This window comes from Ananas comosus, linkage group 23 (genome assembly GCF_001540865.1).
Source record: "Ananas comosus cultivar F153 linkage group 23, ASM154086v1, whole genome shotgun sequence".
Taxonomy (NCBI): domain Eukaryota; kingdom Viridiplantae; phylum Streptophyta; class Magnoliopsida; order Poales; family Bromeliaceae; genus Ananas; species Ananas comosus.
Window position 1 is genome coordinate 7,755,508 of NC_033643.1, and position 8,563 is coordinate 7,764,070.

Sequence of the window (8,563 nt, forward strand, 5' to 3'; positions counted from 1 at the left end):
AGTCGAGGGGTCCGCAGGTTCTGGCAGCGCCCGTGGCACCTTGAGCGTCTGTCGACCGCGCGTCTGTGTTATCTGTGGTGGCCTCACGTTGCCGGCGCAGTGCCACAGCGCGTCGGGCAGGTGTTTTTTGCGGCCAGTGAGGGCCACTTTCGTTCAGGAGGCCCGAGGAGACGTTTCTTTGCCTGCACCCTCGTCAGCGACTGCACCTGCATCCATTCAGTCCGACCAGGGGAACACCGACAGTGCACCTATCAGTCTAGGCGACACCAGTGACAGCGGCAGTCGCGAGAGTCGCAGCAGTGGTTCGACGTGGGCGGATGTGATGCCGCCCAGACGAGGGCGCCGTGCAGCACAGGGAGGTCGTAGCAGGTAGTCATTTATGCTTTATGATATTCGTGTTCGTGCACTTATTTTGATGACTGCGGCCATCGCATTCTTTTATATGATCGGCGCAGTTCGCCGAGTTGCATAGCATTTCTTTAGCCACCTTACTTTGCATCTGGGACGAGTGATTGTACCTGGACCATACCCTTGATGGTTCGTGGTTTTGCCCTCGCTGCCCATGGGAGGGTAGGTCGGCCGGCGACTGGATCATTTGCCGTGGATTTAACTTGGCAGTACACAGAACTCAGCGTGAGTTTGAATGTTACGTATTGGGTATGGATTGCGTTGACACAGTATTGATGCGCACATAGATTTGCGACGAACAGAACGGTTGGACGCCTTTCGGGAACCGGGTCAACAGGAGTTTTGCTTTAAGGGCTTCCAAAGGTCATTGTTCGCAACTGGACCATTAAGCTTCTTCGGCGAAGCACGACAGTTGATTCGGAGCGGGTATGTGCTAGCCTACTTGCTAGCATTTCTATGAGTGACGGAAAAACCGGCAAACGATTGATGATATTCCAGTTGTGCGAGAATTCTCGGGCGATGTGTTTCAGCTGAGTTTGCCGGGGCATGCCACCTGGATAGGGAAGTGGAGTTTGTGATGATCTTGTCCCCTGGGTAACTCCTATTTCTTAAAATCACCCTATAGAATGGCACCCGCTGAGTTAAAAGAGCTGAAGGCACCAATTACAAGGATCTTTTTAGACAACGATTTATTTCGGGTACGAGTGTATCGCCTTGGGGAGCACCAGGTGTTATTTGTCAAGTAAGAAAGATGGATTCTCGTCGATTGTGCGTGGGGATATCGAGAAAAAATCAACAAAATCACAATCAAGGATAATATCCATTGCCCAGAATTGAATGACTTTATTTCTGAATCAGCTCAAGGAGCGAAGGTGTTATTCAAGACTTGATTTTCCAATCTGGGCTTACATCAGCTTAAGATCAAGCCTGAAGAGTGTCTCTAAAAGCTGCTTTTAGAACATGTATGTCGCATTATGAGGGGGGGGGGGGGGGGGGGGGGGGGGGGGGGGGGGGGGGGGGGGGGGGGGGGGGGGGCGGGAATTTACCAGTCATGCCTTGATTGCTAATGCCAGCCAGCCTTATGGATTTAATTGAACCGTGTTTTTAAGCCTATTTGATAGCATTCGTAGCTAGTGTTTATATGACCGATATCTTGTTCTAGTCTCGAAGTGACAAGAGCATGAAGACCATTATGAGAGTGTGTGTTACAGTACTTCCGGGAAAGGAATATTTGCAAGCTAAAGAAATGCCATTTTGGCTTCGAGAAGTGGCGGATTTCTGGCATTGATTTCTGGAAACGGGACGATAGCTGTGGATCCACAGAGATTTGAATGCGATTAAAGAATTGCGCGTAGCTCCGAACTCATGTCACATGAAAGTATTCGGAGTATTCTTTGGTTTGGCGGGATTATAGCGAGATTTGTAGAGGGATTTGCAAAGATTGTTATCTCTCATCACTCGACTCACACATAAGGAGCTAAAATTCCGTATTGGGAATGAAGCCGTGAAGAAGCTTTCAGAGAACTGAAGGAACGATTGATACCGCCCCAATTCTGGCACTGCCTGATTACTGGAGTGGACTATGTTATTTACAGCGATGCGTCGATTGAGTGGATGTAGGGTGTGTTCTAATGCAGAATGGCAGTGATTGTTATGCTCACGCAATTTTAAGATTATGAAAAGAACTACCCTAACACATGATCTGAGCTTGCAGCGGTGAGTATTTGCCTTAAAGCTTCTGGCGCCACTTACCCTCGTACGGCCGGTGCGATTGAGCGAGTTTACCGAATCATAAAGACTTAAAGATATCTGTATTACTCAGAAGGAATTATAACTTGAGCAAGCGTTATATGGTTGGAGTTGCTAAGGATTATGATATTGACCATCTTCTCCTATCATCCGAGGAAAGCTAATGTTGATAGCAGATGCTGTAAGTCGAAAATCGACGTAAAATTATGGCGATGTGCGATAACAATGCAATCCTTGTTGGTAAGGAAAGGGGAGCAATTAAATTTGGGAAGTTGTAGCTCTGATGCCTTGGAGACTTATTGTATTAGTGGTGCAGCCTACCCTGATCTCGAATAAAGAATAAGAAAGACGAAGCCTCAAATGATCCTGTGCAAGAGATTCGAAGCAAAGGATCACTGTGATCCTAATTGGGCGATTTCGAGTGAGATGTCAGGATTGCGTAAAAAATTCGGATAGTGATAAGAATTTGTGTGTGTGACCTGCCATCAGATATTAAAGAAGAAATCTTTGAAAGAAGCAACACGGGGCCGCGTATATGTACACCCTGGGGAAGTACAAAGATGGTATTAAAGATTTGAGTTAACCTAACTGGTGGCCTGGAATGAAAAAAGGAAGTTGCAGATTATGTAGCTAAGTGCTTAACATGTCAGCAAAGTTAAAGTCTGAAACATCGGACTGTTGCGGCGAAAACTTCAGAGATTTACCCATACCAGTGTGTGACAGTGGGAGGTTACTATGGATTTTTATCGTTGTGATTACCTCGCTCACACACAGGGTCATGACAGCGTATGGGTAATTGTGGATAGTTAACCAATCTGGGGCCCACTTTATTCAATCCACACGACTGGCTCAGGGGAGAGAAACTCGCACAAGTTGTACCTGTGATGAAATTGATGCGATTACATGGAGTACCTGCTTCTATTATTTCGGACCGAGACACCCGAATTCGTTTTTCAGATTTTATGGAGATAGTTTACAGGAGCGCCTGGGTACACCGATTGGATTTTAGTAGCTGCTTTCCACCCCACGAGTGCATGGGGCAGTACTGACAGCGTACCATCCAGACCCTTGCAGGATATGTTGAGGGCCCTGTGTGATGACTACCGGCAGGCCAGTTCGGCACAGTTCCTCCGATGGCTGAAGTGTTGTATAACCAACAGTTATCACGGCAAGTTTCAGATGGCACCGGTTCTGAGCCCTGTATGGTAGAAAAGTGTTAGATCACCACTTCATTGGAGTTGATATGGGTGAGAAGGTCGTGGTTGGGTCCAGATGTAATGCTGCAAGAGGCTGAAGCTAAGTGCGACTGTGCGCCGGGAGAACGTCTCACTGACAGCTCAAGTCGACAAAAGAGTTATGCGGATAAGTCGCGGCGAAACGACGAAGAACTGGAATATTTCAAGTCGGCGATATGTATTTTTGAAAGGTTTCACGACGAAGGAGTTAAAAGATTTGGATTCGAGGAAAGTTAAAGCCTTCGATTTATTGACCCTACGAGGTGTTTGGACGGCATAGGCCTCCGTAGCAATATCGGGCTTGCTCGTGCGTCCGGAGAACCATACGCTGGAGTCGATTAAGTGTTTCTGATATGAACTTCGAAAGTTATCTGTTTTTTGACGTCCAATCACATATGGGCGAGTAGTCCCATGGTGGAATTTACAAGAATATTGAGCTCGCAGGAGCATCAGTAGGGATACTAGCTCGAGAAGTGGAAACGGCTTCGTAATCACGAGATACCTACGTGATAAATCTCTTGGACGAGCAATCTGACGGAACGGGAAGCCACTTGGGAAACTGGAAAGTGCAAATGCAAAGCAGCACGATCCCTATTTTTTCGACCAGATCTTGAGGTATAGTTGATTTCAAGTTCTCCGCTGGACGAAATTCTTTTTAGGAGGGGTCGTGATGTAATACCACTGAACTTTGCAAAGTTGGACGAAGTTCGACGTGTGAGGGTTTGTTGGATCACTCCTACATGATATCTAAAAGTTTAGAAAAGTTTGTGGACAAGTTTGAGAGTGATTGGAATGCAAAAATAGAAATGCATTGCACCTGCGAAATTTCAGCATTTTTCTGCTTGCGCTGTACCGGTACAGCCATTTACCTTGTACAGGTACAAGCTGGCAGAGATTGCGTGGCGACAGCTTGTGGTTATTTTGGTAATTTCAGAGTTGGTTACCTACCTATTTGATCCAGCCGGCTCTGGTGACTTCAGTGGAGTATGCAAGAGTTTGGAAAGCTTTCTTCCTTATTCTCTCTCTCTTGGAGTTGGTTTTTCTCTCTTACGTCGATTTCTGCCATTTCGCTCGTTATTGTCGCCGCGTGCGTTTCTTCGTATTTTCGCGGTCGCAGCGGCCAGGGCCTACGTCGGACGGTGTGAGGGAGTATTTTGGAGGGTCTGTTCGCAAGCTGCTTGAACACAGGTTCACTGGTTGTAAGCTTGAGAAGGTAATCGATCATTTCGCTGGTTATCGACGTTTTATTCGTCGATTTGTAGTAATGATTTCGCGGTTTTTCGCTATCTTAGCTGCTTTAGTCTGAGATTTCAAGCCAATTAAAGTTGGATATAATTAGTTCTGTGAATTAACTCCTTAGCCAGGGATTAGCTCACTGTTGAAGTTATAGAGATATTTAGCCATATTATGAAGCTATGTTGGAACGATAATGCTTCTGATTGTTATGAAGCGAACTAAACTGAAATTGGGGATTTTCCTCGCAGCAGTGTTGTCTTCGGAGCTTTCGGTTGACTGATTGTACCTTAGAGCTGTGTTTGCGAAGATATTTAACCTGAGGAAGCAAGGAATTCCAGTCTAGAAAATGAATTCTGCAAGATTCGAGTATATTTGCTATATATGTTGATATTGATTGCACGTCTCGATGTTCTCGCTTGCGGAGGTAGTGCGAACTGAGCTTGGATCGTCGTGAGGCTACTTGTGAGAGCTCTTGGAGGGCGTCTGCTTGAGGTTATTACAATAGTCCAAAAACAGGGATTTTAAAAGAGGTTACGTTTGTACTAAGTGAATTTAGGTCGAAATCGGACATTTCGGCCGTTAGATTTAATCTGATCTTGACGTTCTGTTTTTCAAGAGCGGCATTGGGCTTTCGTTGAGCGTTGTGGGACTTCTTGTTGATAATACCGGAGCCCTAGTACTAGGTGGGTCGTGACTAACCAGAGCAAGTGAAGCTCCTCTATGCATTCTATTAGCTACTATAGAATTGATTACAGTTGTATGTTTTTGTGATTGATACAGAATTTGAGACGATAGTCACTATATTATATGTGTTGATTGTATACATATGATTGAATGAGAACCTCTTATGAAGTAGAGAGTACTCATGCATAGTGTCTTTATGGCTATGTTTATGCTTCATATTAGTTAGATAATAATGGACATACTAATAATGCTTTTAGTAGAGTAGAGAACAATGATTTTCTTCCGTGACTTGTAGAGAAACCATGACATTCTCTTGACTCTAACATAGGGAACTAGATGATCATGTCACTGACTATGTTGATAGTGCCATGACTAGATGGAAGGCATTATTAAAGCTATGTGATTTAGCTTTACCTTACATCGTTTACATCTAGTGAGTACTAGCTTTTTGTTACTTATTTATGTATTGCACATTCCGATCAGAGGGATCGAGGGTTGAACTTTGTATGTGAATATATGAAAATTGAGACATGTGGATAATGGACTTTGTTGTTTGCCATTCGTGCTTCATTCGCACACGTTGTGAGGTAGCTCCCTACAAGCCGGCACTCCGGAATTTGGCCTACGCGGACAGTTTGCAGTGCGTGCGGTGATTGGGGTGCCGAGAGTGGATTGCCGTGGGAGGATCGGTATACTACACTGGGGCCATTAGGCGCGGCGCAAGCTGACTACCATTGGAGTGATCCCTAGTGAATGAAAGGAAATTGCTAAAGGAAATTTGGACAGTAATGAATAAATTACCAGTTACAGTGTACAGTAGTGAATTACGAACTTATGGCTACGTTTATGCTATATTAGTAGTAGCCTGCTTTACTAATCATCAGTTGATTCATCTACTGTTAGATGCTATGATCACATGTTGTTTAACATGGTTATTATTTGCTTAAACATTGGCTTATGAAATTGTTTAGACATTGAAAATATATCATGCAAATTATGCCTTTTATTTCCAGTCTGTATCAGCTCGAGCCTAGTGGTGTAATGTCGCAGAGGCTGGGGCTACCCACTGGGAAACTATTGTTAATAGGTTACGCACGGCTTTTTGGTGGTTGTTTTTTACAGAGCTGTTACTAGGAGAGGCGTAGGGCATCGTGGCAAGTGCCCACAGCTCGCGCTAGGCTAGACTACATAAGGAGCTGTGCTAGACGATTCACATTGCTATCGGGCTACGCCCGAGGGTGGATGTCCATATATATATATAGAGAGACACCATTGTTATTATCTTTTTGTACAGCCCGTGATGTATATTTACTTCGGGTTGGAGATTAGTAGTAGGTGTTACTTTCTCTTTTGCTGAATCATGGTATTGTATACACTTTGGATTTTGACTCGGATGGATAATCGTTGGTGATATGAGCTTGTACTTTGCTCTGATATCAGGATAGGACTTCTTGTTTTACTTCACTATTGACTTGGCTTCTCGTAGACGCCTTATATCATGCAGGTGGCTATGGCGGGTCTGTTCACAGTACCGGATATGCTTCCGCTGGTACCCTCCGGCCCGTGACAATTTATATGGCAACCCCACTCCTTAAAGGTGTTTCTTATATCCTCCACAATCTATATCTTAAGGCTTTTCTCTGTTTTCTCTTGCTGTTAGCTTCCAGCTCTGTGGCCATGTAAAGAAATATGAATCTGTACAATCTACTATTTGGGACTAATATCATTGCCCTTCCAGCCTTCCAATGGCTCCCTTCCTCCTCCACTCGGTGCGTCTCTTGGGGTCAATCTGTGCCGTCTCTATAGAAAACCATCTTGTGGGTATCATTAGGACCCTCCTCAACCTATATCTTGAGATGAAGCGAATTTTCTACTTTGCTTCTATTTCCTTTTGCAGCCACGTGGGTGGTAAAAAATGGAAAAAATAAGGAGTTTGGGACAACCTACTTTCTAGGCAACCACCTCTTGGTGTTCACAGTTCCTTCAACCTATATCTTAAGGTTCAATGGAAATAATGTCTGAGCCACACTACTTTTAATATATACATTTTTCCTACTTCTTTTATTGTTGCCTATGTTTTTTTTTTTCCCCTGTATTTTTATTGTTGTATATATATGTGTGTGTGTGTGTGTGCGCGTGCGCGCGCGCGCGTGTGAATGTGTGTGTGCGCATGTGTGTGTGTGTATATCTATATGCATGTGTGCATGCGTTTATATTTACTTACAGAGCTAGATCTAATCACATTCTTACATAGTTTAAATTCATATATATGTGTGTGTGTGTGTGTGTGTGTGTTACATTAACTATGTATACATATATACATCAAGTGCTGGATCTAATCAGTGTGTGTGTGTGTGACTCTGTGTGTGTGTGTGTGTGTGGAATTAACTAAGTATATCCAGCCCTTTGTGTGCAAAATTGATACACAAAGATGTTCCCCGTCTCTTTATTTGCAACTTGCCTATTTATCTAGGTCTCCAATACAGGTATTGTGTGCAAAACTGATTGTGCTCTCACCTCACGCATTGAAAACTATATGAACCTAAGGCAGCTAAAAAAAACTTATCTGAATCTCTAAATTTTATTGCCTTTGTTTTAATCGACCTCTTTTAATCAGCTTACACCCGCTTTAATCATCTTTCGGCCACTTAGATTAACATTGTTTAGCATGTATGCTGAACTTTATTTTCAAGCATGTTGCACTGTTTTTTTTTCCCTCTTTCAGAACTTTCTTTACAGTCTTGCTTGGTTAAAAAAATTTGTACATGTGCCTGCATTAGTTTGGTTTTCAAGTATATCGCACTGGTTTTTTCCTGATTTGAAGCTTTCTTTAGGGTTTTGCTTCTCGACATCATACTATACAACAATTAAAATTGACTCTTTTTTTGCGATTTGCTACACAAATATGTATTACTTTATTATCTCTAACACATTTCTTGATAAAACTACTATTAATTTGTAAAATTGGATTAGAAAGGTGTACTTCTCCCTTCACTCTTTATTTGCAGCTTGACTATTTAGATTCATATAAATATGTGTGTGTGTGTATNAACAATTAAAATTGACTCTTTTTTTGCGATTTGCTACACAAATATGTATTACTTTATTATCTCTAACACATTTCTTGATAAAACTACTATTAATTTGTAAAATTGGATTAGAAAGGTGTACTTCTCCCTTCACTCTTTATTTGCAGCTTGACTATTTAGATTCATATAAATATGTGTGTGTGTGTATGTGTGTGTGTGTAT